Below are 15,976 nucleotides of genomic sequence, written 5' to 3' on the forward strand. Positions count from 1 at the left end.
CCAAGCTATCCTCGGATAGGTGGCACCGGCGTCTAGGCCATCCATCTCCTCTTATTGTTAGCAAAATCATTAGCAAGAATAATCTCCCGTGTGCAAATTCTTTCAATAAAGATTCTGTTTGTGACGCTTGCCAAAAAGGCAAAAGTCACCAGTTGCCTTATCCAAAGTCAATAAGTGAATCAAAATTTCCTTTAGAACTTGTGTTTTCTGATGTTTGGGATCCTGCTGTTGAAACAGTAGGAAGAAAGAAATATTATGTGTCATTGACGATTTCAGTAAATTCACATGGATATACTTGATCAAACACAAGTCCGAAGTCTATCAGAAGTTTCATGACTTTCAAAACCTAGTAAAGCGTCAATTTGATCGTAAGATCCTTGCTCTACAAACAGACTGGGGAGGGGAGTATGAAAAATTAAACTCCTTCACCAAGATAGGCATATCTCATCACGTTTCATGTCCTCACGCTCACCAACAAAATGGGTCAGCTGAGAGGAAACATCGACATATTGTCGAAGTAGGTTTATCTCTTCTTGCTCAAGCCTCCATGCCCTTAAAATTCTGGGATGAGGCCTTCATTTCCGCAACCTACTTGATAAACCGAATTCCTAGCAAATTCGTCAAGTTTGACACACCCTTTGAAAAACTCTTCCATGAAAAACCCAATTATTCCATTCTTAGAATTGTTGGGTCTGCTTGCTGGCCGAATTTGCGACCCTACAATAATCATAAACTTGAATTCCATTCTAAGCAGTGTGCTTTTCTTGGATACATCAATCTTCATAAAGGGTTTAAATGTCTTGACATATCCACTGGACGAGTTTATATTTCCAGAGATGTTATCTTTGATGAAAATATTTTCCCTTTGCTAGTCTTCATCCCAACGCCGGAGCTCGTTTTCGCGCCGAAATTCTATTACTCTCTCCGGAGTTATTAAATCCTTCTGATCATGGGGGTGAATGTTCTGATGATCATGTGTTAAATAACCTTAATACTGCCACTAATGGAGGCTGTGCTGATGAAAACAGTGAAAAAAACAGCACTCCAAAACGTCATTCTATGCAGCAAATGAGTCCAAACAGGGTTGACACGAGAACCGAAGCGGATCCTACTACTGCACCGGATCCCAAGAGATCTGGTGGCGGCGCAGACCCTGGCGCAGAATCTGACGCGGGCGCGCCTCCGACATCGCCAGGCGCTGGGCCAACGGGCAGCCAGCCGACGCGCGACACGCAGCGCCCGTCTCACGTGCGAGGCGGCAGACTCGATGCAGCGGCGCCCTCCTCCGACAGCTGGCGGCGATCGGTTGGGTCCGGGTCGCTTTCCACCGCGGGCCCCTCCACCACGGGCGATGATGGTGCGCCCCTGACACGCCTGTCGCATGCGCTACAGGATTCGGTGGACCCATCCCCTGGCGCACGGGCGCGTGATCCCACGCTGGATTCGGAGCACCCAGGCCCTGGCGCACGGGCGCCTGATCCCACGCCCGACCGAGCGACAGCCGAGGAGGATTCTCTGCTGGCACGAGGTGGTGGATCCTCTACGCCAACCACCGGATCTCCTGTGGCTACACGCCCAAATACACGGGCTAAGAAAGGTATATTTAAGCCCAAAGTTCCTAGTGATGGAACTGTCAGGTATGACAAAAATTTCAAAGTTGCAAATTTTGCTGCCACAGGAGAACCTTGTAATCCAGTAGAAGCTTTGCAAGATAAAAACTGGAAAATGCTATGGAAGTAGAATATGATGCACTCATGAAAAATAGAACCTGGCATCTAGTTCCACCCAGACTAGGTAGAAATATTATAGATTGTAAATGGGTGTATAAAATCAAAAGAAAATCTGATGGCACTATAGATAGATACAAGGCTAGATTAGTGGCTAAAGGCTTTAAGCAACGCTATGGTATTGACTATGAGGATACCTTTAGTCCGGTTGTTAAAGCAGCTACTATCAGATTGGTTTTGTCTATTGATGTGTCTAGGGGATGGAGCCTTCGCCAATTGGATGTTCAGAATGCGTTCTTACATGGCGTTCTCGAGGAAGAGGTTTACATGAGACAACCACCTGGTTTTGCGGATAAAACTAAACCACAACATGTGTGTAGGTTGGACAAGGCCTTATATGGATTAAAACAGGCACCCAGGGCGTGGTATTCAAGGTTGAACTCAAAGCTTCAACAACTTGGTTTTCGGCCCTCCAAGGGAGACACCTCCTTGTTCTATTTCAGGAAAGGGAAGGTGATCATCTTTATGCTCATTTATGTAGATGACATAATTGTTGCTAGTTCCTCTCAAGAGGCTACCTTAGCTTTGCTTAAGTACTTGAAAAATGAGTTTGCCTTAAAGGACTTGGGCGAGTTGCACTATTTCCTAGGCATCGAAGTAAAAAAGATACATGATGGTATTCTGCTAACCCAAGAAAAATATGCAACAGAGATACTTAAACGTGTAGGGATGAAGGATTGTAAACCCTCCAGTACACCTCTGTCTACTACTGAACAGTTGTCATTGCATGAAGGAGAGTTGCTAAGTCCAGAGGAAGGAACAAAATACAGAAGTGTAGTTGGGGCACTACAGTACTTAACTTTGACAAGACCTGATATAGCTTTCTCTGTTAATAAGGTTTGTCAATTTTTGCATTCTCCTACATCTCTGCATTGGACAGTTGTTAAGAGGATACTCAGATATATCCAAGGAAGTGCTGGAACTGGCCTGAAAATATGTAAGTCACCATCAACAACAGTGAGTGCCTTCTCTGATGCAGATTGTGCAGGATGTCCTGATGACAGGAGGTCTACTGGTGGATTTGCTGTCTTCTTTGGTTCTAATCTTGTATCTTGGAATGCAAAGAAGCAAGCTATAGTTTCACGTTCCAGCACTGAAGCAGAATACAAGTCACTAGCAAACGCAACAGCTGAGGTAATGTGGGTGGAAACCTTGCTTGATGAATTGGGAATTGCAAGGCCACGTGTCTCCTGCTTGTGGTGTGATAATTTGGGTGCAACTTATCTCTCTGCGAATCCTGTGTTTCATGCAAGAACAAAGTATATTGAAATTGATTTTCACTTTGTTCGTGAAAGAGTTGCAAAGAAGCTCTTGGACATTAGGTTCATTCCAACTGGAGATCAAGTTGCTGATGGCTTCACGAAGCCATTCCAAGCTCGACAACTTCAAGCCTTCAAGAACAATCTCAACCTTGATGTGTTTAGATTGAGGGAGGATGTTAAATTGTAGGCTTGTTTAAGTTGTAACGTGACATATATGCGTGCGTGGTGTTTGTTGTATATCTAGGCAGGTTGTTAGGATAGATAGATCCTCTCTTGTATAGCCTTGGAGTATGGATCAAGTCTACAACAACCTAGCCGCACCATGTAAACATGTTTGCCTATATAAACACGCACGCGTCCCTGCGGTAAGCATACGCTTCCAATCTTAGTTCTTTCAAAACCGGAGCAGATGAGTTCAATGTCCTGTTTTTGTTTCTTGGTAGCATGAGATGACCAGGAAAATTTATCGATGCACTCTGTATAATGTGGGATTCTTATAGTGAGACAATGTGTAGAAGAAAAACTAACCAGACAGAATAATCTGTTTTCTTATTTACTCTTTATACTTTATTTTTTCTACATTAAGTGGAATGTTCAGTAATTTTCGCGTCTGAAGGTTGATTCTGTTGTAGTTTATGGTTTCCCCATTCTGCAATTTCGATTGATGTATGGTGAGCATGACATATTAGGAGGGACATCGTTCAGGGGCAGACGACAGTAGCTGCGTCAGTTAATGAATCAAGTGCCCAATGATTCTTATAAGAAGGGAAGGCCACTGTAGTCAGGGTAAACCCTCCACCTGAGAGTTCAACGCGACACTGAAACATGCGTGCACTGTTCCAAGTGACGACTGGATTAAACTGAACGTGGATGGTTCTTTTATGGGATTGAGATAGTGGGATATTTATGCCAGGTGAGCTAGGATTGCTAGCCGGGCGTCTGAAGGCTCCCAAAATCAGAAGGTTGATCGTGAGTGCAATTTGGGAGCCCACGAGCTTGCTACCCATGCCAAACGCAATGGTGGTTTAACCTTTTGGGATGGTGACAATGACTTTATCCACCTTGTTAAATCCGTGATTTATGTAAGTTCTCTTAAAAAAAGGCTCGCAGTAGGTTCTTCAGGAAATAATTTATGTTTACTCATAACAACTCCGTCGCCCCCCGCGCGGGCAACTGAGGGGCTCCACCCCTAGCCGCCGGATCACCGGCCCTCCCTCTCCCTCCTCTCCGTCGCCGCCGGTGGTAGGCACCGGGCTTAGCCTGTGCGTGCGCCGGTGGCGGCGAAGGCACTCCTCCCTCTTGCGGGTCAAAGGGTGACGCGGGGCTCCCTGGCTCGAGGGTGTGATCCCGATCCGGGCTGCGTGCGATCTGGTTCATGACGGCCCAGATCTGGACTTCGGCGGTGTGGCGGCTGGCCGGCGTCCTATCGACGACTGTGATGGCAGTGCTAGCGCTGCTCATCAGGATCTAGGGCGGAGGGCCTTGGATCCGGGGCGGCGGCCCCGAGGTGGGCCTCCCTGTCCGGTGGCGCGACGGAGCGGGCGGGCTGCCGGGGATCTGGTCGGGTAGCTGGCGATCCACCGGCGGGTTGGTGTCGTGACTCGTTGCCTCGGCGGCCAACGGTGTCGAGCTGCTTCTTCCTCCAACACTTGCATCGTGCACTCCGTCGTACCGGTCATGGCTGCGCTGCTTGCCGGTCACCGGATGGGACAGAGCAGGAGGTGGGGATTCAGATTGGGATAATTCCCTGGTCGGCTCCTGCCGGCCTCGATGGCGACTAGCCGACTACGCCTGATGGTGTTGTTTCTCTTCCTGGAGATGTCGTTCGGGTCCGCCCCACCTTTTCCCACTCCACGGTTTCTCTGGTGAAAACCCTAGGATGGCGACGACGCTCATGGCGCCGTGTCCTTCTTGAAGGCGCCGTCGAGAGAGCTAAGTGGTCGTGGGCACGACTCGTGTTCTTGGGCAGTTGCAGTTGGCGTGACCCTCTTCCTCTAGGAGGCATCTGCTTTGGGGGAAACCCTGGATCTCCCAGGTCGGTTGATGACGGAAACTATGGTGTCGTTCTCCCTCTTGAGGGCATCGTTTTGAAGTAGGTGCTGATTGGAAGGGCCCAGAGGCGGAGCGGGGTTTCATCTTCCGCATCGATGACGGCGGGTCTCGGCGGCGTGGCGCAGTGGAGGCTTGGCGTTTGATGCGGGTTGACGGACTCGCGCAGGAGGGCGATGCTGTCTGGCGTCGTGGTGGCGTCGATGGCAGAGAGGCCTAGTATGGTCGATGCATCAGTTCTGCTCTGAGGATGGATCGATGGAAGATGGAGGTGACGGCCCTTGCAGCGTGCGGTGCTCACTGGGAGTGTGCCGAACCGGTGTGTGACCCAGTCTAGGGTAGTGGCTTGGATGGGGCATCCGGCTTTAGAGGTTAGGCTTTGGTGCGATGTCTGTTTGGTATTAGGCTCGGCCATCCGGTACCCCTTCATCAAGGGATAGGAGTAGCAACAGGCGTTGCCAAGATGATGGCTTTAAACTTATTGATGTATTACCTTGTAAGGTCTTTGAGAATAATTAATAATATGACTGCGTGCATCGTCCAGATGCAGAGGCCGGGGGTACATCCTCCTTTTCGAAAAAAAAATAACAACACACTAAACATTACTAGATTTATCTAGGAGAGTAATGTACGTACTTGCAGACTTTCAGTTTGTTGCAATTTATTGTGATTGTCGTATCTCCCTTCTCGACGCTCCAACCCAGTCCGGTACATAAAGGAATGTGCCTCCGCAGTCAGCACTCACACACTACCGCGGTTGCTCAGAAAACAAAACAATAAACAAAGCCATGTATCCTTCGTTATCCCTGCTGTTACGCCACCTCACGAGTACGGACTGGTGCTATGTATCCTTCGTCCGCCCTAGATCAGTTAGACTTGTGGCTACTTGCACGGAACGGTTGCTATTTTTCTAGAAAGGCTGATTCTTTTAGGAAGTTGTATGATGCTATGTCTCTTATTCAGTTTTTATCTTGAGTTTAGCTCTCTGCTCCAAGCAAAGCCATGTCCTCCAAATAAATGGTGCATATCTGAATCAAATAGAAGGAGAAGCAAGTTATGCTCACAACTTCACTTTTCAAGTGTATTTTACCTCTCGATTAATCCAATAGCCACCAATGATTAACTGTAAAAGAAAGGGACAACATTGCTTGATGTGCATAAGGATCCTCAAGGTATATATTTTGCACAATAAATATTGACAGCTGAAATAACCCGTTGCAACACACTGATATTTTTGCTAGTAGACACTCATGTACAGACAGACTAATTTGTACCGAATAGTGCCGTGTATCCCCCGTAAAAAGCAAAAAAAAGAAGAGTAGTGCCATGTGAACAATTGGAACGCACGCATAGGAAAAGAACGCGGATTGGGGGGGGGGGGGGGGGGGGGGGGGGGGGGGGGGGGGGGGGGGGTTACTAATGACCCGTAGGTAGGTGTAGGGCTGACTCCGAGTCAAGCCGTGTCAACCGTCGCAGTCGATGACTGAGGGGACCTCCGGTTGTTTTTTTTCCAGCCACAAAATCTAGAAAATTTTCCATGTTACTACTCTCGTGAGTACGATGTCCATTTGTTGGCTTATTATTGCCATTGCACTTCGCGTCTTGGACACGTCAATCTCCAGCAATGTCTTGATCATATCAGGTTCAGGTTGCTCTTCATGAGGGGCTGCAACCTTTCTTGTTTTTGCCTCATAATTCCGGGAAAAGGACTTAATGTCACCATTCCTCTTCATCTTCAGTTCTACAATTAGGACATAATGTCAGCAGGACTAGAGCGTACGCGCATACAAAGAGCACAAATAAAAATGCCACACCCTAGTCCTCTGCACTTCTGCTAACTGCTAACAACAATTTCTAATCAAAATGGCATAATGTCAGCTTGTTGATGTTCTGCAATTCTGCCTAACAACATCTTCTAATTGAAATTCAGAAACAACACTACAAAGCTGAAGCTTTACGTACATCATATAACAAACGAGATCTAGCAGTCGCATTGTCGCAGTGCAATGAGCAGCCGGGTCACCTAACTCACCCACGACCGGGGCAGGGAGCACTAGAGCGGGCGAGGACCGGAGGAGACGAGAGGCCGGAGCAGATCCTCCGCAGACCGGAGCGGCGGCGGCCGTCTGCCGTCTGATCCGGTCGGCGCGACGGCGCCTTGGGAGGGCAGACTGGGAGTGGGAGGTGAGGCTGCTCGTGGCGAGTGGCGACGGGAAGGAGCTCCAGCCTCCAGCGGAGGCGGCCGAACGCGAGTGGCCGGGGTAGTCCTCTGCGTGCGGCTCTGCCTCTCTCGCTCGCTCAGATGGGGAAAAGGATGAGGTGGGCCGGCCGCTGAGCTCATTAGTCAATAGTCAAACACTCAAAGTCAATATATGTATATATGTATAATTTTTTTTCAGATTTCTGCCACGGCACACCCGGCACACCCGCTGGTTCCGCCAATGCTGACTAGTGCCGTGTGTCCCCCTGCAAAAAATAAAATAGAAGAGTAGTGCCATGTGAACAATTGAAACGCACGCATTGGAAAACACTGCCGATGGGGAGGTGCCGTATGCGTCGATAGGGAGTTTATATGCCATGGGGGGTTCACAAACGACTACAATCCTGGCCACCCGTAGGTGTAGGGCTGACTCAGAGTCAAGCGCCGTGTCAACGACTCAACGGTCGCAGTCGATGAATGAGCAGGCCCTCAGGTTTTTTTTTTGGAGCCACAAAAACTAGAAAAAAAATCATGTTATAACTCTCATGAGTACGATGTTAAATTCATTTGTTGGCTTATTATTGCCACTGCACTTGGAGTCTTTCGACACGTCAATGTCCAGCAATGCTGGCTAGTACTGTCCATAGATCTTGGGACGACATGTCTTGATCATCCTTTTTCTCTTAAAAAATGTTATTTTACAAACGAATACATTGTGTACATAACAAATTAAAACAACTTGTCATTGACAGCGAGGTTAGATGTTCGGCTAGCTTCAGCGTCCTAAAGGAGCTTTTCAGGATAGCCCACCACTTGTTTCGTCCTCCTCACACGGTAATTTATGTTCCTCTTAATCTTAACCTTGTTCTTTGACAATAGAAATACTTTCTCAATCCGTATAAGAGGAAAGAAGGGTCCGGCAATAAGCAGTAGAAGAATAACCCGTAGAAGAAGTTTAATCGCTTCCAGAGATCGGAGCCAGACAAAGTTAAGACTCCACGGCGGCACGATCCGGATGAATATATAAATGACCCAAGGGCCGTGAGACACTCAGACCCACAGCAATTACTGGGAGCTCGATGCCTCCAAGCCACAGGAAGCTTCGTCATAGCAATACTAAGCTAAATCTAGGGCGAGACAGGGTGAATGGATTGTTCTTCTTGCGCATGCATATGCGGATAGAAATGAAACTTGGGATGTGCTTTGAGATATGAAGAATACCTATAGGACAATCATTGTTTCCGGCAAAACCTATACACAACGACCTTTTTTTTAAAGACCATTGGATCTATTAGCCACAGAGCACCGGTACAAGAGAAACCAAAAAAGATATTATAATCAGGTCCCTGGGAAGTCACAGGCTTCCATCCGCCTGGTTGGGCCGATGGCATGCCGCCGCACCCACTCTGGCAACTTCCCGGTTGCCAGATTCCGACGAACCTTGTAGATTGACGCATTCAGGAAGTCATAAGCCATGTGTTCCGTCAGTGAGCACTCGGCTTATACGGACCGCCATCACAGAGCCGTCAAGCGTGCGAGAGTATGTCCACGAGGCAGTAGAATATGCTGAGCATCCCTTATAGTCCGGGTGCTTTTGGTAGATTATGCCAGGAGCATTGTGGATGCCGAGTGTATTTAGTGCTGCTCTCGGCTGATGCTTGTGTTCTTTTATTTCAGGGCATGTTGAGGTGTCCTCAACAAAACCCTTTCATACTCCTGTTATGTGTACTCTGTGTGGTGTGCGTTGTGTTGAACTACTTGGATCTTGTTGGTTGGCGATTTGTTTTATATATAAAGCGGGGCGAAAGTTTCGATAATATGTCGAAAACTGATCTATTAACATAGGTTTTGATGTTCGTACTCGGTGTACATGTCTAGAAGCCGAGTGGCCGGTAAATTGCACTTGGTTTACAACTAAATATATGGCAACAAATATTTTTTTATGTAGTGTTACATTGCCCTACTGTACCATAATGATGGGGTCTGTCTAAGTCACATCTTTTTTCGATAAAGGGTGTTTTATTATCTAAAAAATGTTGCATCAAGCAGATACAAAGCATTATGAGTGACACCCGGCCTCTACATAACTAAGATGCACACAGCCAATTCTAAAAAGTATGACAGAAAGAAAAGAAACAAAAACGACAAAACGGCAACAGTAGAGTCCTATAGACGACACTATGCCTATGTCGAAAGTGGTGGTGGGTCAATCCGGAGGTTATGCTGCCACCCATGATGGGAAAAAACCTTCGTAGCCACCTGCTCCAATCACGTACACACCGCCTTGAACAGCGGTTGGTACTCCTCTCGCTGTAGCGTAGACCACGTACGAAGCGAGTGCGTACACCGAAAAACCAAATCATTTCTACATAGCCATAGCGACCACATTAAGGCATACGCTCCCACCCTTATTAGCATTTTGAACCTATTTGGAATACCGTCCAACCAATGACCAAAAATATTGGCAACACTTGTGGGTGGATACAAATTTGACGCTATTTTGATGGCTGACCACATAGAACGTGCAAACTTGCATTAGAAAAAGAGGTGTTTGATTGTCTCTTCATGAGTACAAAAACAACACTTCTTACTCCCTTGCCAGTTGCGCCGTGCGAGGTTGTGTTTGGTTAGCACAACCCCCCTACGAAGATATCACATGAAGATTTTGACCTTTAGTGGAATCTTCGACTTCCATAGTTTCTTATAACTATTCACCGGTACCTCAGAATGCGTGAGTGCACGGTACATGGAGTCTACTGTGAAAGACCCCGATGTAGTAAGGTTCCAGTGAAACACATCCTTGCCTTGTGTCAGGTTAATCGAATCCAGCTTGGACAATAGATTATGCCATGACTTAAGGCGAGGCCCAATCAAATACCGCCTGAACTAAATATTTGGCGGGGATGAACTGAGCACCTGTGCAATAGTATTATTCTTCTCGCGAGCAATGATGTACAAGGATGGATATTGTTCTCGAAGACTGGCATTGCCTAGCCAGATGTCTTTCCAGAAACGAATCTCCGACACGTCCTTTATCACGAAAGACCCCAAGAGAAAGAGAATTTTCTTTGCCGCCATTAGGCCAGCCCAAAAGTGAGAGTCTCCAGGTTTCCAATATGCCTGAGACACTGCCTTTTGGACTAAATACTTGTTGTGCAGCAATGTTTGCCAAACACCATCCTCAGTAAGTAGTTTGAACAATCATTTCTAAGTAGGGTCTCATTCTTGACCTGTAGGTCATGAATTCCAATGTCATCTTGGTTTTCTGGTCTACAAACCACACTCCATTTGGCCAGTTTGTATTTTATCTTTTCCCCATCTCCTTGCCAAAAGAATCTGAATCTAAAATAGTCCAATCTTTGCAAGACCCCTTTTGGTAGTTGGAAGAACGAAAGCATATTGAGAACCATATTTGTGAGGACAGAGTTAATCAAAACCAATCATCCCCAACTAAGAGCATATTTTCCAACTGCTCAACCGTTTCTCTAGACGCTCCTCTACAGGCTTCCACTCCGCAATAGTGAGACACTGATAGTGAATCGGTATTACAAAATACCTCATCGGGAATTGGCCATGCGTGCAACCAAACAAGTTACCATAATCGCCCGCCGACTCAACGGCTGCTCCGAAGCAGAGTAGTTCGCTTCGAAATACCTCATCGGGAATCGGCCATGCTTGTACACTTTGTTAGCACCTTTAGGATCGACAAAACCTTCTGGTTGCATCATATACAACTCCTCTTTAATATTCATTAAGGAATGCAGTTTTTGACACCCATTTTCCAAATTTCATAAAATGTGGCAATTGCTAACATTATTCGACGTACATAAGCATCACTACGAGTGACATAATCTCGATCATCGTAGTCAACAGCTTGAACTTGTCGAAAAACTTCTTTTTGCGAAAAGTCGAGCTTTGTAGATAGTAACACTGCTATCAGTGTCCGTCTTCCTCTTGAAGATCCATTTATTCTCAATGGCTTGCCAATCATTGGGCAAGTCCACCAAAGTCCACACATTGTTCTCATACATGGATCCTATCTCAAATTTCATGGCCTCAAGCCATTTATTGGAATATGGGCTCATCATCGCTTCCTCATAGTTCGTAGGTTTGTCATGGTCTAGTAAAATGACTTCCATAACAGGATTATTGTACCACTCTGGTGTGAAACATACTTTGGTTGACCTACGAGGTTCGGTACTAACTTGATCTAAAGTTTCATGATCATTATCATTAGCTTCCTCTCTATTTGGCGTAGGCATCAATGGAACTGATTTCTGTGATGAGCTACTTTCCAATTCGAGAGAAGGTACAATTACCTCATCAAGTTCTACTTTCCTGTCACTCACTTCTTTCGAGAGAAACTCCATCTCTAGAAAGGATCGATTCTTAGTAACAAAGATATTGCCTTCAGATCTGTGATAGAAGGTGTACCCAACAGTTTCTTTTTGGGTATCCTATGAAGACGCACTTCTCCGATTTGGGTTCGAGCTTATGAGGTTGAAGCTTTTTCACATAAGCATCGTAACCCCAAAGTTTAATAAATGACTGCTTAGGCTTCTTGCCAAACCATATTTCATACGATGTCGTCTCAACGGATTTAGACGGTGCCCTATTTAACGTGAATGCAGTTGTCTCTAATGCATAACCCCAAAACGATAGTGGTAAATCGGTAAGAGACATCATAGATCGCACTATATCTAATAAAGTACGGTTATGATGTTCAGACACAGCATTACGTTGTGGTGTTCCAGGTGGCGTGAGTTGTGAATCTATTCCACATTGTTTTAAATGAAGGACAAACTCGTAACTCAAATATTCGCCTCCGCGATCAGATCGTAGAAACTTTATATTCTTGTTACGATGATTCTCCACTTCACTCTGAAATTTTTTAAACTTTTCAAATGTTTCAGACTTGTGTTTCATTAAGTAGATATACCTATATCTGCTCAAAGCATCTGTGAGGATCAGAAAAATAACGATACCAGCCACGAGCCTCAACACACATCGGACCGCATACATCGGTATGTATTATTTCCAATAAGTAAGTGGCTTGCTCCATTGTTCCGGAGAACGGAGTCTTAGTCATCTTTCCCATGAGGCATGGTTCACAAGCATCAAATGATTCATAATCAAGTGATTCCAAAATTTCATCTTCATGGAGTTTCTTCATGTGCTTTACACCAATATGACCTAAACGGCAGTGCCACAAATATGTTGCACTATTATTATCAACTTTGCATCTTTTGGCATCAATATTATGATATGTGTATCACTACGATCGAGATTCAATAAACCATTGACATTGGGTGCATGACCATATAAGGTTTTATTCATGTAAACAGAACAACAATTACTCTCTGACTTAAATGAATAACCATATCGCAATAAACATGATCCAATCATATTCATGCTCAACGCAAACACCAAATAACATTTATTTTAGGTTCAACACTAATCCCGAAGGTAGAGGGAGTATGCGATGGTGATCTTAGCAACCTTGGAATCACTTCCAACGCACATCGTCACCTTGCCCTCAACTAGTCTATGTTCATTTTGTGACTCCTGTTTGGAGTCACTAATCTTAGCAACTGAACCGGTATCAAATACCTAGGGGCTACTATGAACACTAGTAAAGTACACATCAATAACATGTATATCAAATATACCTTTGTTCACTCTGTCATTCTTCTTATCTGCCAAGTATTTGGGGCAGTTCCGCTTTTAGTGACCATTTCCTTTGCAGCAGAAGCACATAGTTTCAGGCTTGAGTCTAGATTTGGGCTTCTTCATGGGAGTGGCAACTTGTTTGTTATTCTTATTGAAGTTCCCTTTCTTTCCCTTCCCTTTTCTTGGAACTAGTGGTCTTAGTAACTATCAACAGTTGATGCTATTTCTTGATTTCTACTTTTGCCGATTTCAGTATCGTGAAGAGCTTGGGAATCTTTTTGTCATCCCTTGCATATTATAGTTCATCATGAAGTTCTAGTAACTTGGTGATAGTGACTAGAGAACTCTGTCAATCACTATCTTATCTGGAAGATTAACTCCCACTTGATTCAAGTGATTGTAGTACCCAGACATTCTGAGCACATGGTAACTCGCTGAGCTATTCACCTCCATCTTGTAGGAAAAGTACTTGTCAGAGGTCTCATACCTCTCACATTGGGCATGAGTCTGAAATACCAATTTCAACTCTTGGAACATCTCATATGCTCTGTGGCGTTCAAAACGTTTTTGAAGTCCCGGTTCTAAGCCGTAAAGCATGGTGCACTAAACTATCAAGTAGTCATGATACCGAGCTTGTCAAACGTTAATAACGTCTGCATCTGCTCCTACAATAGGTCTGTCACCTAGCGGTGCATCAAGGACATAATTCTTCTGTGCGGCAATGAGGATAATCCTCAGATCACGGATCCAGTCGCATCATTGCTACTATCAACTTTCAACTTAGTTTTCTCTAGGAACATATAAAAAATAAAGGGGAGCTATATCGCGAGCTATTGATCTACAACATAGATATGCAAATACTATCTGGACTAAGTTCATGATAGATTAAAGTTCAATTAATCATATTAATTAAGAACTCCCACTTAGATAGACATCCCTCAAGTAATCTAAATGATTACGTGATGCAAATCAACTAAACCATGTCCGATCATCATGTGAGATGGAGTAGTCTTCAATGGTGAAAATCTCTATTGTTGGGGATATTACTACTGGGCGTAAACCGGCCTATCTAGTCCGGGTTAACTTTGTCAGTAGTTAAGTATGTTAAAGCCCAAGAAGGCAGATGAGGGCTCAAGGCCCATAGTCGGTTCAAGGCCTGTAGCCATAAACCGGTGTTAATATGTAACTTGTATTATAGGTTAGGAATAAGTAGAGACCAAACTGGACACATCTATGAGCTGGTATTGGGACTCTGTAAACCGACGGGCATCACCCATGTATATAAGGGGACGACCCGGCGGCGGTTCAAGGACAACAAACAACAACTCGAGACTTAGGCGAAGCTTGTTTGCTCCCTAGTCATCGAAACCCCATCAATTCCATCACAACTAGACATAGGCTTTTACCTTCATCGAAGGGGACGAACTAGTATAAACTCTCTTGCGTCCATGTGTCCGCTTTAACCCCTTCAAGCTAACCCGTAGCGATGGCTCCACGACTAAGTCCTTTCACGGCAGAACAGGAAGCAACTTCCAAGAAAGTTGTGCTTAAGAAGGAGTATGGCTCAGCTGCAGCCATCAAGCCAGGAATGCACAAAAAGGCACCTGCTAGGAGAGTTCCTACCTCCAAGCCTAGGAAGGCTGTTCCTGAGGAAACTATAAAATTCACTATGGAATCTGAAGAGGAAGAAATTGGCCAGGACAAGAAAAAGAAGAGAGCTAGAACTACCACTGCCAGAGTTGTTGGCAAGCCTTCTATGAGGAAAGATTCTTCTGAGGATGAAGAAGAAGAGGTTGCTGCACCAGCACCCAAGATGCCCAAGCTAATGGGTGATGCTATCAAATCAGGGGCTACTGCATCTAAGCCAAAGGAAGCACCCAAGATTGCATCAAAGGCCAAGACAGCTCCAAAGAGGAATACAAGCACGGGTAGAAAAAGGGCCTTTAGTCCCGGTTCGTAAGGGCCCTTTAGTCCCGGTTCCTAAACCGGGACTAAAGTGTCGGTACTAATGCCCTGACCCTTTAGTCCCGGTTCAATCCAGATTTTTTAAAAAAAATTGAAATTTTTTTTAATTTTTTTTTATTTTCAAATTTCTGAATTATTTTAACCTCTAGTCTGTAATCACCACCCCTCATCACTTCTCAATTTATCCTCTAATCAACCCTCATCATTCCAAATCATCTAACTTCCCGAACGGTCAACCATCCTCCCACTCCCCCAGCCTGAGCACGCTTAACTTCCGGGTTCTATTCTCCCTCGCACCAAGTCTGCACTTGTTGTTTTCCTGACAATAGTAAGATGTCAATCATATTAACCTTCAGGAATTTTGCTTGAGCATGAAGTGACACATTTCACTGTTTGAGTTTGAAACTATTGTTTTAAAAAACAATAATTATTTAGTAACACTAATATTTCTTGAATAATTAGTTTGACCATTGTTTGACAACAGTTTGACCACAGTTGACCATAGTTTGACCAGATTTGACCAAAATTGAAATAATTAAAATAATTATTTAGTAACACTAATATTCTAGAATAATTAGTTTGACCATTGTTTGACCATAGTTTGCCCACTGTTTGAATATTTTTCAATTTTTTCCAATCTAAATCTTAAATGCCCCGTAACTTTTTTTCTATTAGGTTTTTGAGGATTTTGCAAATGTTTAAATTTGGATGTATCTTTTCGAGTAGATGATTTTTCATATAAATTTTTTTTTCATCTGAGTTAGTATGCAAAAGTTATGCCCATTTTTACAAATTTCAGAGAGATTTTGCAAATAAAGTCAAAATTCACATTTGCAAATTTTTCCAACAACTAGACCACATATCACATGGGAAACTTATTTTCTTTTATTTTTTTGACATTTCCATTATTTTCTTTTATTTTTTTTAAAACTGAAAAGGCGATCCACAGGGGGGGTAGAGTTTGAAAATGGGACCTTTAGTACCGGTTCGTGGCACGAACCGGGACTAAAGGTCTCAACCCCATTAGTCCCTGTTCGTGCGTC

Source organism: Triticum urartu, chromosome 7 (genome assembly GCF_003073215.2).
Source record: "Triticum urartu cultivar G1812 chromosome 7, Tu2.1, whole genome shotgun sequence".
NCBI classification, from domain to species: Eukaryota; Viridiplantae; Streptophyta; class Magnoliopsida; order Poales; family Poaceae; genus Triticum; species Triticum urartu.